The following is a 23,694-nucleotide window of genomic DNA, read 5'->3' as shown; positions in this document are numbered from 1 at the left end:
GGGAACCCTCTTGCACTGTTGGTGGGAATGCAAATTGGTGCAGCCGCTCTGGAAAGCAGTGTGGAGGTTCCTCAGAAAATTAAAAATAGACCTATCCTATGACCCAGCATTAGCACTGCTAGGGATTTATCCAAGGGATACAGGAGTACTGATGCATAGGGGCACCTGTACCCCAATGTTTATAGCAGCACTCTCAACAATAGCCAAATTATGGAAAGAGCCTAAATGTCCACCAACTGATGAATGGATAAAGAAATTGTGGTTTATATACACAATGGAATACTACGTGGCAATGAGAAAAAATGAAATATGGCCTTTTGTAGCAACGTGGATGTACCTGGAGAGCGTGATGCTAAGTGAAATGAGCCTTAGAGAAAGACAGATACCATATGGTTTCACTCTTATGTGGATCCTGAGAAACTTAACAGAAACCCATGGGGGAGGGGAAGGAAAAAAAAAGAGTTTAGAGTGGGAGAGAGCCAAATCATAAGAGACTCTTAAAAACTGAGAACAAACTGAGGGTTGATGGGGGGTGGGAGGGAGGGGAGGGTGGGTGATGGGTATTGAGGAGGGCACCTTTTGGGATGACCACTGGGTGTTGTATGGGAACCAATTTGACAATAAATTTCATATATTAAAAAAAATATATATGGAAACAAATGAAAATGAAAACACAACAATCCAAACCCTTTGGGATGTAGCAAAGGCAGTCCTAAGAGGAAAATACATTGCAATCCAGGACTATCTCAAGAAACAAGAAGAATCCCAAATACAGATTCTAACAGTATACCTAAAGGAGCTAGAAGCAGAGCAGCAAAGAAACCCCAAACTCGGCAGAAGAGAAATAATAAAGATCAGACATAAATAAACAATATAGAATCCAAAAGAAAACCGGAGAACACATCAAGGAAAGCAAGTGTTGGTTTTTTGGAAAAATAAACAAATTTGATAAACCTGTAGCCAGTCTTCTCAAAAAGAAAGGAAAGAAGACCCAAATAGATAAAATCATAAATGAAAATGGATTTATTACAACCAATCCCTCAGAAATACAAGCAATTATCAAGGAATACTATGAAAACTTACATGCCAACAAACTGGACAACCTGGAAGAAATGGATAAATTCATAAACATCCACACACTCCTAAAACTCAAACAAGGAAGAAATAGAAAATTTGAATAGACCCAGAACGAGGGAAGAAATTGAAACAGTTATCAAAAATCTCCCAACAAATAAAAGTCCAGGACCAGATGGCTTAGTGAAGAAATTGAAACAGTTATCAAAAATCTCCCAACAAATAAAAGTCCAGGACCAGATGGCTTCCCTGGGGAATTCTACCAGACATTTAAAGAAGAAATAATACGTATCCTTCTCAAGCTGTTGCAAAAAATAGAAAGGGAAGGAAAACTTCCAGACTCATTCTATGAAGTCTGCATTACTTTAATTTCCAAAACAGACAGAGACCCCCAAAAAAGGAAAACTACAGGCCAATATCCCTCATGAAAATGGATGCAAAAATGCTCAACAAGATTCTAGCAAATTGAATTCAACAGCATATAAAAAGAATTATTCACTATAATCATGTAGGATTCATTCCTGGGCTGCAGGGCTGGTTCAATATTCACAAATCAATGAATGTGATACATCACATTAATAAAGAAAAAGATAGGAACCCTATGATTCTATCAATAGATGCAGAAAAAAGCATTTGACAAAATACAGCATCCTTTCTTAATAAAAACCCTCAAGAAAGCATAGAAGGAATATACTTAAACATCATAAAAGCCATTTATTAAAAGCCCACAGCTAATCATCCTCAATGGGGGGGGGGGGACTGAGAGCTTTCCCCCTGAGATCAGGAAAACGACAGGGATGTCCACTATCATCACTGTTATTTAACATAGTGTTGGAAGCCCTAGAAACAGCAATTAGACAACAAAATGCAATAAAAGGCATCAAAATGGGCAAGATGTCTTGAAGAAGTTCCAATATTTTTTTTAAAATTTTTTCCCTTGCCTAAGGAAACATAGCTAGAAAGAAGTTGCTACAGCCAATGTCAAAGAGGGTACTGCCTGTGTTTTCCTCTAGGATTTTGATGATATCCTGTCTCACATGTAGGTTTTTCATCCATTTTGAAATTGTTTTTTGTTTGGTGTAAGAAAGTGGTCCAGTTTCATTCTTTTGCGTGTTGCTGTCCAATTTTCCCAACACCATTTGTTGAAGACACTGTTTTTTCTGTATTGGATATTCTTTCCTGCTTTTTCCATATAGTTGTGGGTACATTTCTGGGATTTTTTTGTGGGAGATGCAGGAGAGAAGCATCAAATGAAAAGACTTCAAAAGAGAAGGACTGGAGAAGGTGCAAGGCCTTAGGACATGTTTACATAACTGAACTCGGCTGCGGCTCCTAAGGAACGCCTAAAGTCATTAACATGGTCCAGGGCCAGATCCCCCTTCACACCTGACCCTTTCTAGTGTTATAGAAACCAATTAACTCGAAATCCAACCTTGAAAAGCTAAACCATTAGACTGATTAATACATTTGTTTAGCTGACTTTATGCACGTAGTCTTTAGCAATTATTGTAATAAAAAGAAGCTTCATTCTGGGGTCGGGGCCTCATTCTGACTCGAGTATGAGAACCTTCACTTAACTGCACTTTGAGGACTCATCTTTTGGGACTCTGGCCATACTCCTTGCAACAATTGGCGTTGTTGGCAGGATATGGTGCAGCAGTCTTCGAGACTACTTCAGTTTACAGTCGCAGAGGACCAAAGTGGAGCGTTAGGACAGGTAAGTCCCGACTTTGGAATAGTGAAGTATGAGAAACTCCCAGTCTCATGATCATGAAGCTTACTCTAAATTACTTCGTACTTTATTGAACAGTTCAGGAATGAAAGTGAAAAGGGGAATTTTTGATGAGCTCTGGAACTTGGTTAAAAAACAATGCTATTGGTTTAGTCTTCTAGAAAAAATCTTTTAAACCTTAAACAATGGAGATTAATTATGAAAATGCTTAGAGGTGCCCATCAAAATGGAGATATCATTGGGGCGCCTGGGTGGCTCAGTCGGTTGAGCGTCCGACTTCAGCTCAGGTCACGATCTCGCGGTCCATGAGTTCGAGCCCCGCGTCAGGCTCTGGGCTGATGGCTCAGAGCCTGGAGCCTGCTTCCTATTCTGTGTCTCCCTCTCTCTCTGCCCCTCCCCCATTCATGCTCTATCTCTCTCTGTCTCAAAAATAAATAAATGTTAAAAAAAAATTTAAAAAAATGGAGATAACATTTATTTAATAGTTTGTTTTTTATGCTCTTGAGATGGCTTTTCAGCCTTTACAGTCTGACTCAGAACAAAAAATAAGTTCACCTAAATTAAAAACTCATCAAAAGAAGAAGATGAGTCAGATTTTACATCTGATAGTTTTGAGGATGAGTCTTCCTCTAAAGAAATCAAGGTTATAGAGCCTGAGGAAGATACTTTACCAGAATGGCCTCCGCTGCCACCCACAAATGATAACTTGGAGGCTACTGCCTGCTCCTATAATAAATTATACCCCCCTGCTCCTTTACCTGAAAATACAAAAATTCCTACTCATGTTAAACGAAAGACTGCCTATCCAGTCACTTCCAATCCTTTTCCTAATGGCCACCCTCACATAATTGTTCCTTCCAAGGAACATGAGGGCCCTATCATTACACCTCTGATGCTAGGATTGATAAAGGCCAAGGAGGAAGGAGATTTAGAATTGATACAACCGGTGTCAGAAATATTTCCAGTGACTCTGAATGCTTTTCCACCAAATGCACAATATCCTAATGGAGGCTATAATGCTGAATACTCTCAGATCCCTGTACAAATTTTGTAAGATCTTAAAATACGGCACTAACTCTCCTTACACACAGGGCATACTTTCAGTGTTTGCTGACACTGAATGCTTGATTCCTAAAGACTGGGGAATGTTGGCTAGAAATGTTTTATCCCATGCTAAATATTTACAATTTGTGACTTGGTGGGAAGATCAAGCTAAGATTCAAAGGGAAAGAAACATTCATGATAATATTCCTACTGACAAGGAACAATTTTCTGGACAAAGAGAATACTCTCAACTAAGAGATCAATGTGGTATGAGTGATCAAGCAATACAACAAGTACAAAATTGCTGTAAGATGGCTTGGCAATGTACAGGGGAGTACGAGGGGAGGTTACCCCCTTATTTGTAAATGTTAACCAGGGAAATACTGAAGCTTATGTTGGCTTTGTAGCAAGATTAAGAGATGTTTTGGCTAAAACAATTCCTCAGGCAGGCCTAAGGGATTTGTTGCTTCCTATTGTGGTTTATGATAATGCTAATTCAGAATGCCCGTGAACTCTTCATCCTATAAGAGCGGCTGCTGGGTCCATGGCTGCCTATGTGAAAGCATGTGCTGATATTGGTATCCCACTTTACAATATGAACTTCTTTGCTGCCACTATAAAAGGGCACTAAAAAGGGCACTAAAAGAGTCCTTTTAAATCTAACATCAAATGCTTTGGTTATGGAAACATTGGCTATATGAAAAAAGACTGTCGAAAAATAAAGGACAAATTTAAAAAAGACAAGCATAATGTTAATAATATCAGTATTAATCATCTATTCTAAGTTAATGTCTCCCACTGCTTTATGCCTTCATTGTAAAAAAGGATATCATTGGGCTAATCAGTGTCATTTCAAATATCACAAAGATGGGCATCCTCTTCCATCTAATATTGATCAAAATCAGGGAAACTTCTCACGGGGCCCAGCTCAGGGCCCAACAAACAAAATGAGCTTTTATTCAGCCAGCAATTGGTCTCAACACCACAACATCGGTGGTCACAGACCTCCATCTCATGCAACAACTGGGAGTGCTGCCTTAGATCTCCCTGCTATAGACCCAGTTGTTTTACAGCATTCTTTGGGTGTCGTCCAAGTTAGAACAGGAATTTATGGGCCTTTGGAAAAAGGCACAATAGGTCTTATTTTTGGACTGAGTACGCTTACACTTAAAGATATTCATGTGCATCCTGGTGTTATTGACTGTGATTATGAAAATGAAATTCAAGTTATGATATCGGCCGATAACACTTATACTATTCAACCAGGAGATAAAATTGCTCAATTACTTACTCTTCCTTATATAGAGGGCCAAAACAATCCTGTTATCAGAACTGGAGGTTTTGGCAGTACTGGAAAACAATTATATTGGAAAACTTTTTGAAAGATCCTCACCCCGAAATACGTCTTAAAATTAATAATACATTTTTTATTGGATTAGGAGACACTGGAGCTGACGTTACCATCGTATCTGAAAGGTTTTGGCCTTCATCTTGGCCTGTTGAAAACGTACCTGTAATTTTTACAGGACTTGAATCCTTAGGGGAAATAAAAAGAAGTCAACAAATTATGAGATGTGAAGGACCCAAGGATCAGATAGCAACTCTTAAACCCTATGTGGCTAACATTGCCATTAATCTGTGGGGTAGAGAGTTACTTCAAAAATGGGGTGCATATATTAATATCCCATCTGAATCTACTCAAAATAAAAATATAATGTGTGCCATGGGATATGACCCACTGAAGGGATTAGATAAAAATCAACAAGGTATTAAAACACCCCTCGATATTTTCCCCAAACATAAAGCCACAAGGCTAGGATATCCAAATTTATCCTAGTGGCCACTGCCAAAAAACAAAAATATGTGCTGCCTTTAAAATGGCTTATTGATGAGCCCATATGGATAGAGCAGTGGCCGCTTTCTCAAGCAAAACTGGCAGCTTTAAACTCTACTTTCTGAACAATTAAAAGTGGGACATATTGAACCTTCAACTAGTCTCTGGAATTCTCCGGTTTTTATAATAAAAAAGAAATCTGGAGGGGCGCCTGGGTGGCTCAGTCGGTTAAGCGTCCAACTTCAGCTCAGGTCATGATCTCACAGTCCGTGAGTTCAAACCCCATGTCGGGCTCTGTGCTGACAGCTCAGAGCCTGAAGTCTGCTTCACATCCTGTGTCTCCCTCTCTCTCTGCCCCTTCCCTGCTCATGCTCTGTCTCTGTCTAAAAATAAACATTGGGGCGCCTGGGTGGCGCAGTTGGTTAAGCGTCCGACTTCAGCCAGGTCATGATCTCGCGGTCCGTGAGTTCGAGCCCCGCGTCAGGCTCTGGGCTGATGGCTCGGAGCCTGGAGCCTGTTTCCGATTCTGTGTCTCCCTCTCTCTCTGCCCCTCCCCCGTTCATGCTCTGTCTCTCTCTGTCCCAAAAATAAAATAAAAACGTTGGAAAAAAAAATTTTAAAAAATAAATAAATAAATAAAAATAAATAAACATTAAAAAAAAGAAATCTGGAAAATAGAGAATGCTGACTGATCTCCGAGCCATAAATAAAATCATGCAACCTATGGGGGGGCTCTACAGCCTGGCCTTCCGACACCTGCTGCTATCCCTCGAGATTGGAAAATTATAATTATTTATCTTAAGGATTGTTTTTTCTCCATTCCCTTAAACCCTAAAGATTCAGAGAGATTTGTGTTCTCTGTTCCTATAATTAATCATGAGGAGCCCATAAACAGATTTCAATGGAAAGTTTTACCTCAAGGAATGTTAAATAGTCCTACTTTTTGTCAACTTTTTGTTGCAGAACCTCTCCAATATTTATGATCTCAGTTTCCTCATGCTAAGATCATCCATTACATGGATGACATCCTATTAGCTTTACACGAACGACATGATTTACATGTAGTCTTTTTAGCAGCTCAGGCAAACCTCTCAGAATATGGCCTCATTACTGCAGAAGACAAAATTCAATTTGAAGATCCCTTGTTCTATTTAGGTCAAAAATTAGTACAAAATTCAATAATGCCTCAAAATGTTCAAATTCTTAGAGATACCTTGCATACTTTGAATGATTTCCAGAAGTTATTAGGAGACATTAACTGGTTATGTCCTACTCTAGGTATACCTACTTATCATGTTTTTGGTGTACTTAAAGGGAATTCCAATTTAAATAGCTCTAGAAAATTAACTCCGGAAGCATCCCAAGAATTACAATGGGATGAACAAAAAATTGCTTCCAGTCAGCTTACGCAAGTTGACCCCTCGCTACCTGTTTCCTTGTTAATTTTACCATCACCTCATTCTCCTACAGGAGTACTTTGGCAGACTAATGGAATCATAGAATGGATATTTCTTTCCAACAAAGCTTTTAAAAAATTATCTATATATTTAGACAAATAGGAATGTTAATTTTTAAGGGTCGGGAGAGACTTAAGGAAATTACAGCCCAAGACCCTGAGACAATTATAGTACTTCTGTCTCATGCACAAATATCCATGGCATATCGGCAATGCATTTCATGGCAACTTGGAGTTGCAGATTATATAAGTCACATAGACAACCATTATCCTAAATCCAAATTAATTGAATTTATCAAAACCACCTCCTTTATAATGCCTCAAATTATACAATAAGTATCTGTAAATGGACCTAATTATTTTACAGATGGCAACAAATCTGGTTATTCTGCATATTATGGTCCTACTTCTAAATATGTAAATTCCCCATATGTTTCAATACAAACGGCTGAACCCTTTGCCATATTTTTAGGGCTTAAGGAGTCCTAAGTTTCCTTCTCCATCAATATCTTAACAGATTCAGCCTATTCTAAACAAGTGACTGAAAATTTGGAAACCATTAATATTTAATCAGATGGCTCAGAATTGTGTGACTTATTTTTTTCAAATCCAACATTGTCTCCAACACCGATCCCATCCTATATATATTACTCACATATGATCTCATTCTGGCCTCCCTGGCCCCTTGGCAGAAGGAAATGCTACAATGCATTCCTTATTGGCAACTCCTGTTATTACAGCACAAGATTTTCACAATCTGACTCATTTTAATGCTAACGGGTTAAGTAAACACTTTTCTATTTCCCTTAAACAAACTAGAGAAATTATCACACACTACCCCACTTGTGGGCCTATTGTCATTCTTCCATACTCTCAGGGGGTTAATCCCAGAGGTCGACAACCTAATTATTTATGGTATATGGATGTTACTCATGTTCTGCAATTTGGTCCCTTGCATATGTACATATATCAGTAGATACATATTCTGGTTTTATATAGGCTACGCCTTTATCAAGAGAAAAAAACGTCCCGTGTTATTCAGCACCTTTTAGAAGCATTTGCCAAGATGGGATTCCCCAGGAATTTTAAAACTGACAATGGCCCAGCTTATACTTCTCACACTTTTCTTATATTTTGCCAAAAATGGGGCATTCATCATACTACAGGCATTCCTTATAATCCACAAGGTGAAGCTATTATTGAACGTGCTAATCATACATTAAAGATCACGTTACAAAAACAAAAAAAACAGGGGGATATGGCCTTGAATCCAAAGAATCAATTAATGAAAGCATTATTTACACTTAATTTTTTGGATTTAAGAGGTGAACAAGAGCTCACTACAGCTGAAAAACATCACACATTCTCTGATACCAGACCCCTTTCACAACCAATATTTTGGAAAAATGATAAAAACCAATGATGCCCTGGGTATGTTAAATTGTGGGGTCGAGGATTTGCTCTTGTGTCCACAGATAACGGGGATATCTGGCTCCAGCCTGGCAATTAACACCACGATATGAACAGATGGGTGAAGAGAAAACGAGTCGACAATTTTCGACCACTGGAGAAAGATATGGAAGAATTAAGCCTGGAACAAGAGATAAAAAGAAGAACTGAAAAAAACAACAAAAGCCAAACCTCTGACATGGGGACAGATGAAGATGACTCTAGAAGCAGCACAGATCCTTCAAAAAACAGGAACACCTAAGACTTCTACTACTCTGTTTATTGCCATGATGTCGGTTTTTACTTTAACCGTGAGTACTAAAGAGAATCACACATATTGGGCTTATATTCCAAATCTACCTCTTTATAGATGATCCCTCTTTCCCAGTTTATGTAAATTATTCAGTCTGGTTGCCTGGACCTTATGATAACAGAGGCCCATTTAAACCAGAAGAAGAAGGAAAAGTAATTCCTAAGTATTCTGTAGGTGCAGATGGGCCACCTATATACTTTGGAACAGGCGAACACTGTGTTAGATTTCGTTTACAGGCATGGATAGCAAAAATGTCCAATGGGACTGATGTCTCTATATTGTACTTATTACAGGGAGTCTCCATGAGAAGTAAAAGAATTACATACAACCACCCTCCTAAATTGCCTCGATGTCAATTAAGAAAGATTATAAATCCTGAGGAATGGGTTAATTGGGAGCTCTATAGAGGAGAAGTTCATAGAGTTCTTAATACTTCCAAAGGTAGCGTCATTAATTGGGCCTCTGTAGGCTCTGCTCGGACCAATACTCCAAAACAAACTCCAATACTCCGATGGTGTTGATATCAAGATGACATAATTTCAGATGTAACATCTGAACCTATTGTATGGCATGAAGGAAGGATGACCTCCCCAGACCACGTTTACCTGATGGCCAGTTCATTCAGAACTTTGGAAAATTGGCACTGGATTATTAGGCATGGCCACTTGGAAAGGCCACTTAATGAATACTTCAAATAAATTCTCCATCTCTTTTAGATTAAATGAGACTCATAAAATTCAAGCATGTGTCAGACTTCCTTTTCTGTTTACGTTAGGTTTGCCTCATTGGGACTTGCCATAATCGTTCTTTTTATACTTGTCTTAATTCTACTATTTATTTTAACCAGGGAAAACAAAGCTTATATATCCTTAAGGCACATAATGGGGTTTGGATGCCTGTAATCATGGATCAGTCTTGGCAACACTCCCCTGAAATGTATCTCCTAGATGAAATATTGAAACATGTCTTACACTGCACCAGACAGGTTTGTAGCTTTATTGGTAACTGCTGTACTTGGGATTGTAACTATTACAGCTACAGCAGCAACAGCCGGTTTTGCACTGCATCAGACTGTACAAACCACCCACTTTGTACAAGACTGGAATCAAAATTCAGAAAGGCTATGGAACAGGCAATGGCTGATTGATAGCCAAATAGCCAATTATCTGACTTGCAACAAGCTGCTCTTTTTCTAGGAGATCAACTGATTAGTTTACAACAACAGATAAAGCTTCAATGTGATTGGAACATAACCACTTTTTATGCCACCCCCCATGTATATAATAAATCTAAGATATCATGGGACCTGGTGCATCGACACCTTCTTAATCAAGGTAACACCTCTGCTGATATAGCTCAATTACAAAAGGACATTTATGAAACACTGAAAAATAAACGAGATGATTTCTGGTGCTCCTTATCTATCTGAGATAACTAATCGAATCTCGGAATTCAATCCAATGAGTTATATAAAATCTTTAAGCTTTTCTGTGATTGGTATTTTTATATTAATCTTTGTCTTGTTACTTTGCATATACCTAGTCTGTAGAAGAGGACGGCAACAAAGCCGAGAATATGCCTTACTAGCGTCTGTTTGCCCTCCAGCTTTGCCAAATGAAAGAAAAAAGGGGGAGATGTGGGAGATGCAGGAGAGAAGCATCAAAGGGAAAGACTTCAGAAAGGAAGGGCTGGAGAAGGTGCAAGGCCTTAGGACACAGCTGAACGAGGCTGAGGCTTATAAGGAACGCCTAGAGCCTTTAACATTGTTCAGGGCCAGATCTTCCTTCACATCTGACCCTTCCTAGTGTTATAGAAACCAATTAACTCGAAATTCAACCTTGAAAAGCTGAACCATTAGATTAACACACTTCCTTAGTTGACTTTATGTATGTAGTCTTTAGCAATTATCCTAATAAAAAGAAACTTCATTCTAGAGTCTGAGCCTCATTCTGACTCGAATATGAGGACCTTCACTTAACTGCACTTTACGGACTCATCTTTTGCGACTCCAGCCATAATCCTTGTAACAATTTTTTATTCTGTTCAATTGACCTATTTGTCTGTTTTTGTGCCAGCACCATAATGTCTTGGTCACTACAACTTTGTAATATAATTTGAAGTCTGGAACTGTGATGCCACCAGCTTTGCTTTTCTTTTTCAACTCTGCTTTGGCTGTTTGGGGTGAGGTCTTTTGTGGTTCCATAGAAATTTTTGGATTGCTAGTTCTAACTCTGTGAAAAATGTTGGTATTTTAATAGGGTTTGCATTAAATGTATAAATGCTGTGGGTAGTATAGATATTTTAACAATATTTGTTTTTCCAATCCATGAGAATGGAATGTCTTTTAATTTTTTTTGTGTTATCTTCAATTTCTTTCATCAATGTTTTATACTTTTCAGAGTACCGATCCTTTACCTCTTTGATTAGATTTTTTCATAAGTTTTTTTTATGGGTTTTGGTACAATTGTAAATGGGATAAATTCCTTCATTTCTCTTTCTGCTGCTTTATTATTGGTGTATAGAAATGAAACAGATTTATGTACATTGATTTTATATCCCACATCTTTGGTGAATTCATGTATTAGTTCTAGTAGTTTTTTCTTGAATTATTTTGGATTTTCTATATAGAGCATCATGTCTTCTGCAAATAGTGAATATTTGACATCTTCCTTGCTGACTTGGATGCCTTTTATTTGTTTTTGTTGTCTGCTTGCTATAGCTAGGACTTCCAGTAATATGTTAAATAATAGTGTTAAGAGTGGACATCCCATTTGTTCCTGACAGTAGGAAGAGTAGGAAAAGTTCTAAAATTTCCACCTTCGAGGATATTAGCTGTGGGGTTTTTATATATGGCCTTAATTATTTTTTTTATTTAAAAAAATTTTTTTTCAACGTTTATTTATTTTTTTTGGGACAGAGAGAGACAGAGCATGAACGGGGGAGGGGCAGAGAGAGAGGGAGACACAGAGTCGGAAACAGGCTCCAGGCTCTGAGCCATCAGCCCAGAGCCCGACGCGGGGCTCGAACTCCCGGACCGCGAGATCGTGACCTGGCTGAAGTCGGACGCTTAACCGACTGCGCCACCCAGGCGCCCCTGGCCTTAATTATTTTGAGGTATGTTCCTTCTAAACCCACTTTGCTGAGAATTTTTAACCTGAGTGGATACTGTACTTTGTCAAATGTTTTTTCTGCACCTATTGAGAAAGTCATGTTTCTTACCCTTTCTTTTATGAATGTGGTGTATCACATTAACTGATTTGCAAATATTGAACCCCCATACAGGCCGGGAATAAATTTCACTTGATTGTGGTGGATGATTCTTCTAATGTATTGCTGAATGCTGTTTGCTAATTTTTGTAGAGGATTTTTTGCATCCATGTTCATCAGGGATATCAGGCTGTAGTTTCACTTTGTTTTAGTGGAGTTTTTCTCTTATTTTAGAATCAGGGAAATGCTAACCTCATAGAATGAGTTTGGTAGCTTTCCTTCCATTTCTTCTTTTTGGAATAGTTTGAGAAGAATAGGCATTAACTCTTCTTTAAAGGTCTGGTAGAATTCCCCTCTGAGGCCTTCTGGCCATGTACTTTTGTTTGTTGAGATATTTTTGATTCATGATTAAATTTATTTGTTGATTATCAGTCCATTCATGCTTTCTAATTCTTCCTGTTTCGATTTTGGTAGATTATATGTTTCTAGGATGTATCCATTTCTTCCCGATTGTCCAATTTGGTGGCATATTATTTTTCATAATATTATCTTATAATTGCTTGTATTTTTGTGGTGTGGTTGTTAGTTGTCTTCTCTCATTTGTAATTTTATGTATTTGAGTCCTTTTTCTTTTCTTTTTGATAAGTCAGGCATAGGGTTTATCAATTTTGATAATTTATTCAAAGAACCTGCTCCTGGTTTCATTGATCTGTTCTACTGTTATTTATTTTTTTTAGTTTCAATATCACTTATTTTTGCTCTAATCTTTATTATTTCTCTTCTGTTGGTTTTATTCTTCTTTTGTCATAAATTTCCAGCTCCTTTAAGTATAAGCTTAGGTCTTTTATTGTATATTTTATGCTTCTTTATGTAGGCCTGTATTGCTATATAATTCCTTCCTTGGACTGCTTTTGCTGCATCCCACAGGTTTTGAATCTTCGAATTCTCTTCATTTGTTCTCATCTATGTTATTTATTCTTTGACTTCCTGGTTAACTCACTCATTCTTTAGTTGAATATTCTTTAACCTCCATGTATTTGTGGTATCTCCAAATTTTTTCTTGTGGTTGATATCATGTTATGTAGCGTTGTAATGAGAAAAGTTGCATGGTATGATCTCAACCTTTTTTACATGTTGAGGCCTGATTTGTGACCTGTTATGTGATCTATTCTGGATTATTTCCTATGTGCACTTGAAAAGAATGTGTACTCTGCTGCTGAATATATCTGTCAAGGGCATCTGGTTGAATGTGTCATTCAAAGCCATTGTTTCCTTGTTGATTTATTCCTCAGATGATCTGTTCATTGATGTAAGTGGGGTGATAATGTTGTCCCTCATTATTATTGTATAATTATCAATGCATTCCTTTATGTTTGCTATTAATTGTTTATATATTCTGTTGTTTCAAGTTGGGGGCATAAATATTTACAATTGTTAGATATTCTTGTTTGATATTTCTCTTTATTAGGATATATCATCTCTTATTACAGTCTTGCTTAAAATTCAAGTTTGACTGATACAAGTATTCCTACTCCTGCTTTCTTTTGACATCCATTTGCATGATAAATGCTTCTCCATCCCCTTACTTTCATTCTGCAGGTGGATTTAGGTGTGACATGAGTCTCTTGTAGGCAGCATATAAAGGAGTCTTGTTTTTTTTTAATCCATTTTGACACCCCATGTCTATTCATTGGAGCCTTTAGTCCATTTACATTCAGAATAATTATTGATAGATATGTATTTAGTTCCATCATACTACTTGTTTAATCATTGTTTCTGGAGATATTCTCTATTCCTTTCTATTCTTTGTCACTTTTGGTCTTTCCTTCTCACTCAAAGAGTCCCCTTTAATATTTCTTGAAAGGCTGGTTTAGTGGTCATGAACTACTTTAGATTTGTTTGTCTGGGAAAATCTTTTTCTCTCCTATTCTGAATGATAACCTCTATTTATAGAATATTCCTGGTTGTAGATTTTTCCCATTCAGCACATTGAATAAACCCCACTCCTTTCTGACTTGCCAAATTTCTATGGAGAGATCTGCTGCTATCCTTATGGGTTTTCCCTTGTAGGTCAGGAATTTCTTTTGTTGCTTTTAGGATTTTTTCTCTATCACTATATTTTGCAAATTTAACTGCAATATGTCTTCATGTTGCCCTGCTTTTGTTGATTTTGATGGGAGTTCTCTATGCCTCCTGGATTTGGATGTCTGTTTCTTTACCTAGATTAGGGAAGTTTTTAGCTATTATTTCCTCAAATAAGCCTACGTCTCCTTTTCTCTCTCTTCTTCTTCTGGGATTCCTTTGATATGAGTATTATTATGTTTGATGGAGTCACTGAGTTCAGTAAGTCTATTCTTGTGATCCATCATTGTTCTTTCTCTTTTTTGTTCAGCTTCATTGTTTTCCATAATTTTGTCTTTTATATCACCTATTCGTTCCTCTGCTTCTTCCATTCTTGTGTTCATTACATGCAGTCTTTTAAGAATCTCTGTTATTGCATTTTTCATTTCAGCATGACTATTTTCTAGCTCTTTTATCTCTGCATTAAGGATTTATCCTATGTCTTCCATGCTTTTCTAGAGTCTAGATAGTGTTGTTATGATTGCTGCTTTAAATTCTGGATCAGGCATATTACTTTTATCTGTTTTTATTAGAATACTGGGCGTGACTTTTTCTTGTTCTTTCTTCTGGGTTGAATTCCTTTGTTTTGGCATTTTGTATGCCTTTGCATTCTTCTCTGTGTTAGGAAAGCCTGTTGTATTTTCTGCTCCTGAGAGTATTGGCCTTATGAAGAAGTCATATAATGTCCAAGGCCTGGCACTTCAGGGAGTGTTTCTGGTGTGTGCTGCATGCATTCTGTTGCTGTGTTTTGGCACTCTACCCCTCAGGTTCATTGTCTGCAGAGGTTCTCCTTGTGTGCAGCAGGGAGTATTTGGACCTTGGCCAGAGTGTGGTGAGTTTTAACTAGGTGTGCTCTGGCCTGCTTGTTAAAAAAGTATCTGATGCTATTTCATCTAGAGCTGAATCTTTGAAGAAATTATGGTCTGTAGATGTGGTGTGTGCAGGTGTTTATGCTGGTGTTCTAGAGGAGGCACCCATTGCACTTGCCTTAGACTCACTTGCCTGAGAGAAGCAGTACCAGAAGAGCACAGTAGAGTGGAATTTGTAAGTAGGTTGGGCAGTCAGCATTGATACTGGGATATTTAATGAAGTTGGTTTATGCTGAGGGGCAGGGGAGTGAATTGGCACCGGCCAGCTCCTTTGTCCCCAAAGGGGAGAGTCCATGGTTTTTCTCATGGAATTCCTCCCAGAAGAGTGAATAATTTATACTAGACATTTCTCATATTGCTGTTTTTTTCACTGTCTCTAGGTTGCCTTTCCTGCCTGGAGCAGTGTAGTGCCCTATCACAGCCAAGCCTTCTGACTTTTAAAACTCCAAATAAGCCATGCAGAGAAAGACAGATACCATATGGTTTCACTCTTATGTGGATCCTGAGAAACTTAACAGGAACCAATGGGGGAGGGGAAGGAAAAAAAAAAAGAGGTTAGAGTGGGAGAGAGCCAAAGCATAAGAGACTGTTGAGAACTGAGAACAAACTAAGGGTTGATGGGGGGTGGGAGGGAGGAGAGGGTGGGTGATGGGTATTGAGGAGGGCACCTTTTGGGATGAGCACTGGGTGTTGTATGGAAATCAATTTGACAATAAATTTCATATATAAAAAAAATAAAATAAAATAAAACTCCAAACTTAGAGAACTGGTTTGGCGGTGATCTGCACTGGTCTTCTGGGGGACAACGGTCTCACCATACTGGTATTTATGCAGGTTTGATCTAGAAGGGCAGTTGTGCCAAAGCACAGGGGCATGAGTTTTGGTTCAAAGCAGGTTAACAAGCCAGTGTCTGGATGAGCCGCCCTCAACAGAGGGCTTATGCTGAGGAGTGGCGGAAGGAAAAGGCACCCACTATCTCCTTTGTTTTCCAAGAAGCTTCTCTGTGAAAACCGCCTCTCACAGATGCAAGAAGAGTGAATAATCTCTCCCTGAGCACCTTAGGTTCTCCTTTTATTGTGCCTTCTGCCCTGAGTTTGCTTTCATGAATTCTCTCCAAGAGTAGGACAGGGCTTTCAGGGCTCTATCCCAGCCAAGACCTCATATCTCTAAAACTCATCTTTGTGCCATGTTGGTTGCAAAAACTCACAAATTCAACTGCTCTCATTTTCCCAGCCAATGGCTTTGGGGAAGTGGTCTCCTTGTGCATTGCCCTGTGTGTTCCAGTCTCTCTTGGCTTTCTCTGTGACCACGCTCCCTCCCCTCCAGAGCACTAATTTTCAAGTTCTCCCTCAAACCATATCTCTGCACTTCTTATTTTTCTTGAGGTGGTTTCTTGTCTCCCTATACTTGTGCAGTTTGTTCTATCAGTTCTCAGGTCAATATCTTGGGTGTTCAGACTAATTTTATATTTATCTATCTGTGTTTAAGAAATGAGGCAAGCCTCCTGTCCTCATACTGCACTGCCATCTTACTTCCTCCATTCCTAGATATACATTTAATTTTATCTGATGTAATGTGCTCCAAACCCAGATTGAGGAATGAAGAACATGGAGCCAGTCTTTCACTTTAAATTAGTAGTTCTCTATTATTATGTATCAGAACTTTGGCTTTCTTTTTCCTGATTAAATCTTAGGGTCTACAAAATTAATAAAAGGATTCCATTGCATTATTTACCTTTAATGGCTAATTTGTGTGGGAAAGGTAACTCTGAAGAGAGATATCAATTACTTCTGCTTATTTGTTTAGTCAAGTCTCTCTCTCTGCCTGCTATAGAAAATAAGGGAGTTCTTTTGATTGGCTTTAGGCAGGAAAGCCATGACTGTCTTCATATCCAAGTCATTTTAATTTATTTGCAACCTTGCATCAAAGCCATATGATATGGCCACAGTTACTAAAGCCCAAATGACAGGAGGACTTAATGGCTTGTTAGTACAGCTGAATACTATGTGTTCTGAAGTTTTTAAACCTCAGAGTAAATGCCAAAGAATGAGGATGCATTAAGCAAGGGAGACAGAAACACAGGCTAGGAGGATACCCTAGGAGTTAACTTAGAATGAATAGATCTTCATTTATTGAGCACCTAATATTTGTCAAACAATGTTTTAGATACTTGGGACATGGAAGAGAACAAAATACACAAATATCTGCCTTTTGGAGCCTCCATGGCATTGAAGAAGAAAAGACAATAAGAAGTAAAACTAATAAATAGATAAATTATATTTTACACTTGAAGATAAATTATTTGGAAAAATAAAATGTTAAAACAAGGTAAAGGGCATCAGAAGTGCTAGATATGGAGACAGTTTACAGTATTAAATACAGTTGTCTGGTCTTAGTAGATTTCATTTGAATAAATATTTGATGGAAGGGAAGGAGCTAGCAATAAAACTGCCTGGGAGAAGAGCAATTCAGACAGAAAGAGCTTTCCAGGTAAATTAGGAGCATGCTTATTATGTACAAGAAACAGCAAGTGGACCACTGTGGTTGGAGTGGCAAGAGTGATGGAGATAATAGTAGAAGAATAAGTCAAAGAAGTAAAGCCAGAAAAAGGCATATGATAAATCCCATACGATGGGATTTTGATTTGTATTCTAAATGGGAAAGGAGCCCTTGCAGAATTTTGAGAAGATACCCACTCTAATCTGAGTTCTGCCACCGAAACTCTGTGTAACCTCAGGCCAGACCTATCCCATAAACAAGACTCAATTTCTTCATTTTTGTCATCAGTGTGTCAGAACAGTCATTTTCAAACTCTTTCAAGCCCAATAATCATTTCTTATAATAGAGTTTCTGTCACCTTCTCCAACCTCATGCAAAGGAATACTGTGTTTCCATTAAAAGTGAAAGAGTAGGATGGGACGCCTGGGTGGCTCAGTCAGTTGGGCATCTGACTTCGGATCAGGTCATGATCATACAGTTAGTGGGTTTAAGCCTCGGGTTGGGCTCTGCCTTGACAGCTCAGAGCCTGGAGCCTGCTTTGGATTCTGCGTCTCCCTATGTCTCTGCCCTTCCCCCACTCTCACTCTGTCCCTCTCTGTCTCTTGAAAATAAATAAATTTTAAAAAAATTTAAAAAGGAAAGAGTGGGAGTGCTTGGGTGGCTCAGTTGGTTAAGCTTCTGACTCTTGATTTGGGCTCAGGTCATGATCTCATGGTCCATTTACGTTCAAAGTGATTATTGATAGATGCATTTTTAGTGCCATTTTATTGCGTGTTTTGTGGTTTTGGGATATTTTCTCTAATCATTTCTATTATTTTCACTTTTTGTTTCTCTTTTCCATTCAAAAAGTCCCCTTTACATTTCTTGTAGGGCTGGCTTAGTGACTACAAACCCCTTTAGTTGTTTGGAAAACTCTATCTTTCTTTATATTCTGAATGATAGCCTTGCTGGATAAAGTATTATTTTTTTTTAATTCATACCTTTCAATAATCACTCTGAATGTAAAAGGACTAAATGCCCCAACCAAAAGACATAATGTATCAGAATGGATAAAAGAACAATGTCCATCTATATGCTGCTTACAAGAGACTCTTTTTATTTTTATTTATTTATTTTTTTATTTTTTAATTTTTTTATTTTAATTTATATATGAAATTTATTGTCAAATTGGTTTCCATACAACACCCAGTGCTCATCCCAAAAGGTGCCCTCCTCAATACCCATCACCCACCCTCTCCTCCCTCCCACCCCCCATCAACCATGAGGACACATGCAGATTGAAAGTGAGGGGGTGGAGAACTATCATGCTACTGGAAGTCAAAAGAAATCTGGAGTAGCCACACTTATATCAGGCAAACTAGATTTTAAAACAAAGACTATAACAAGAGATGAAGAATGGCATTATATCAAAATTAAGTCATGTATCCATCAAGAAGAAGACTATCAATTGTAAATATTTATTCCCCCAACATGAAAGAACCCAAATATATAAATCAACTAATTAAAAACAAAAGCAAAGTTATTAATAATAATACCATAATTGTAGGAAATTTAATACTTCACTTATAGAAATGGACAGGTCATCTAAGAAAATCAACAAGGAAACAATGGCTCTGAATGACACACTGAACAATATGGACTTAAATATATTCAGAACATTTCATTCTAAAATAGCAAAATACACATTCTTCTTGAGTGCACATTCTCCAGAATAGATTAATATTGGTTCAGAAATCAGCCCTGAACAGGTACAAAAAGATTGAGATCATACCACACATATTTTCAGATCACAATGTTGTGAAATTTGAAATCAATCACAAGAAAAAAATTGGAAAGCCCTCAAATACATGGAGATTAAAGAACATCCTACTAAAGAATGAATGGGTCAACCAGGAAATTAATGAAGAAATGAAAAAGATATATGGAAGCAAATGAAAATAAAAATACGATTGTCAAAACCCTTTGGGATGAAGCAAAGGCAGTCTTAAAAGGAAAATGCATTGCAATTCAGTCCTATCTCAAGAAACAAGAAAGGCCCCAAACACACAACCTAACCTTACATCTAAGCGAGGTAGAAAAGGAGTAGCAAATAAAGCCCAAAGCAAGCAGAAGAAGGAAAAGAATAAAAATTAGAGCAAAAATAAACAATATACAACAAAAAAAAAACCCAGTAAAACAGATCAGTGGATAAAGTATTCTTGGCCACAGATTATTCCCATTCAGAACTTTGAATATATTATGCCTTTCCCTTCTAGCTCACCAAATTTCTGTTGAGAAATCTACAGATAGCCTTATGGGTTTCCCTTGTAAGGTAAGGATTTCCTTTGTCTTGCTGCTTTTAGGATTTTTTTCTTTATCACTATATTTTTCAAATTTAACTGCAATATGTCTTGATGTTGGCCTTCTTTTCTTGTTTTTTTATTAATATGAAATTTATTGTCAAATTGGTTTACATACAAAACCCAGTGCCCACCCCAACAGGTGTCCTCCTCAATGCCCATCACCCACCCACCCCTCCCTCCTACCACCAATGAACCCTCAGTTTATTCTTAGTTTTTAAGAGTCTCTTATGGTTTGCCTCCTTCTCTCTCTAACTTTTTTCCCATTCCCCTCCCCCATGGCCTTCTGTTAAGTTTCTCAAGATCCAAATATAAATGAAAACATATGGTATCTGTCTTTTTCTGCCTGACTTATTTCACTTAGCATAACACTCTCCAGTTCCAACAACGTTGCTACAAAAGGACAGATTTCATTCTTTCTCATTGCCAAGTAGTATTCCATTGTATATATGAACCACAACTTCTTTATCCATTCATCAGTTGATGGACATTTAGGCTCTTTCCATAATTTGGTTACTGTTGAAAGTGCTGCTGTAAACATTGGGGTACAAGTGCCCCTATGCATCAGCACTCCCGTATCCCTTGGGGAAATTCCTAGCAGTGCTATTGCTGGGTCTTAGGGTAGATCTGTTTGTAATTTTTTGAGGATCCTCCACACTGTTTTCCAGAGTGGCTGCACCAGTTTGCATTCCCACCAACAGTGCAAGAGGGTTCCCATTTCTCCACATCCTCTCCAGCATCTATAGTCTCCTGATTTGTTCATTTTAGCCACTCTGATTGGCATGAGGTGGTATCTCAGTGTGGTTTTGATTTGTATTTCCCTGATGAGGAGCGACGTTGAGCATCTTTTCGTGTGCCTGTTGGCCATCTGGATGTCTTCTTTAGAGAAGTGTTTATTCATGTCTTCTGCCCATTTCTTCACTGGATTATTTTTTTTTCAAGTGTGGAGTTTGGTGAGTTCTTTATAGATTTTGGATACTAGCCCTTTGTCTGATATGTCATTTGCAAATATCTTTTCCCATTCCGTTGGTTGCCTTTTAGTTTTATTGATTGTTTCCTTTGCAGTGCAGAAGCTTTTAATCTTGATGAGGTCCCAATAGTTTATTTTTGCTTTTAATTCCCTTGCCCTTGGGGATGTGTCAAGAAGTTGCTGCGGCTGAGGTCAAAGAGGATTTTTCCTGCTTTCTCCTCTAGAAGAAAAAAATATTAAAATATTATTTAAAAAATAAAAACAAAATAGAGGGTGAAAAAAAGAAGCAAACCAAGAAATATTCTCTTAATTATAGAGAACAAACTGATGGCTACCAGAGAAGAAGTGGGGGGCGATGGGTTAAACAGGTGATGGGTATTAGGGAGGACACTTGTGATGACTACCATGTCTTGTAGGTAAGTGACGAATCACTTTCTACACCTGAAAATAATATTGCAGTGTATTTTAACTAGATAGAATTTAAATAAAAACTTGTAGAAAAAATAACAACAATGAAAAAATAACAATTTGAATGAGAAAATACAAGTAACTGATGCCAACACAAAGGTGAATCACATATTAAAATTATTTTATAAGGATTTTAAAGAAGCCATCATAAAGGAGAATTAATAATTCTCTTTAAAAATGAAAAAAAAGAAAATCTCAATAAAAAATAGGAAAGAGGGAAGAAATGAAAAATTACATGTTCAATAATCAAATGGAAATTATAGACATGAAAAATATATGGAAATAAAAACCTTGCTAGATAAGCTAAATAGTAGAGTGAAAATGGTAGAGGATGAAATTTGTGAATTTAGGAAAGATCAATTGAAAATACCCAATCCTAATAACATAGAGAAAACAGGAAAAAATGAACATATTTCTGTATATTGATTTGATATCCTGTGACTCTGCTGAATTCACATAGTAGTACAAGAAATTTTTTGGTGGAGTCTTTTGGGTGTCCTACATAGAGTAGAATGTCTTCTGGAAGTAGTGACAGTTTAAGTTCTTCCTTGGTGATTTGTATGCCTTTTATTTCTTTTTATTTCTTTTTTTATTGTCTTATTGCTGATGTTAGTACTTCCAGTACTATGTTAAATACTAATGGTGAGAGGAAACATCCTTGTCTTCTTTCTGACTGTAGGAGAGCCTAAATGTCCAAGGACTTATGAATCGATAAAAAAAAATATGTATGTGTGTTTATATATATATATATATATGATGGAATATTACTCAGCCATCAAAAAGAATGAAATCTTGCCATTTACAATGACATGGACGGACCTAGGGTGTATTATACTAAGTGAAATAAGTAAATCAGAGAAAAACAAACACCATATGATTTTACTCTTATGTGGAATTTAAGAAGCAAAACATATAAACATAAGGGAGTGGGGAAAAGACAGTGAGGAAAACAAACCATAGGAGCCTTTTTTGTTGTTAGAGTGAGAGAGGGGGAAGGAGAGAGAGAGAGAGAGAGAGAGAATGCAAGCAGAGGAGAAGGGCATACGGGGAGACAGAGAGAGAGAGAGAGAGAGAGAGAGAGAGAGAGAGAGAATCTTAAGCAGGCTCCATGCTCAGTACAAAGTTCAGTGCAAGGCTTAATCCCACAACACTGGGATCATGACCTGAGCTGAAAAAGAAGAGTTAAACACTCAATCAATTGAGACGCTCAGGCATCCCAGGAGATTTTTAAAGATAGAGAACAAATTGAGGATTTATGAAGGGAGTTGAGTGGGGGATCAGGTAGATATGCTACAGATATTAAGGAGAGCACTTGTTATGATGAGCACTGGATGTTGCATGTAAGTGATAAATCACTGAATTCTACTCCTGAAACCAATATTGCACTGTATGTTGGATAACTCGAATTTAAATAAAAACTTGAAAAGAAAAAATAAATATATAAAAGTAAAAAAATAATGAACAGATCCGCAGCAACTTGTGCGACAATAACAAAACATAGTTGTATCATTGCATTCCCAAAAAGTGGGGAGCAAGGAAGAAAGTGTGATGAAAAAGAGTATTGAAAGAAATAATGAATGAAAATTTCCCAAATTTGACTGACACAAACTTACAGATGCAAGATGACTAGGGAACCCAAACATAAGAAACAGAAGGACTTCTACAGCCACTCTGGAAAAAAAGTATGGAGGTTCCTAAAAAAACTAAAAATAGAACTACCCTATGACCCAGTAATTGCACTACTAGGCATTTATCCATGGGATACAGGTGTGCTGTTTTGAAGGGACATATGCACTCCCATGTTTATAGCAACACTATCAACAATAGCCAAAGTATGGAAAGAGCCCAAATGTCCATCAATGGATGAATGTATAAAGAAGATGTGGTATATATACATACACACACACACACACACACACACAATGGAGTATTACTCAGTAATCAAAAAGAATGAAATCTTGCAATTTGCAACTACGTGGATGGAACTGGAGGGTATTATGCTACGTGAAATTAGTCAGTCAGAGAAAGACAAAAATCATATGACTTCACTCATATGAGGACTTTAAGAGACAAAACATGAACATAAGGGAAGGGAAATTAAAACTAATATAAGAACAGGGAGGGGGACAAAACAGAATAGACTCATAAATATGGAGAACAAACTGAGGGTTATGGGAGGAGGAATGGGATAAATGGGTAAGGGGCACTAAGGAATCTACTCCCAAAATCATTGTTGCACTATATGCTAACTAATTTGGATGTAAATTTAAAAAAAATTAAAAAAAAACCTATGTGATGCTAAAAAAAAAAAAAAAAAAA

Source organism: Herpailurus yagouaroundi, unplaced genomic scaffold (genome assembly GCF_014898765.1).
Source record: "Herpailurus yagouaroundi ecotype Mexico unplaced genomic scaffold, PumYag 67158, whole genome shotgun sequence".
Lineage (NCBI taxonomy): Eukaryota > Metazoa > Chordata > Mammalia > Carnivora > Felidae > Herpailurus > Herpailurus yagouaroundi.
This window is presented reverse-complemented; position numbering follows the sequence as displayed.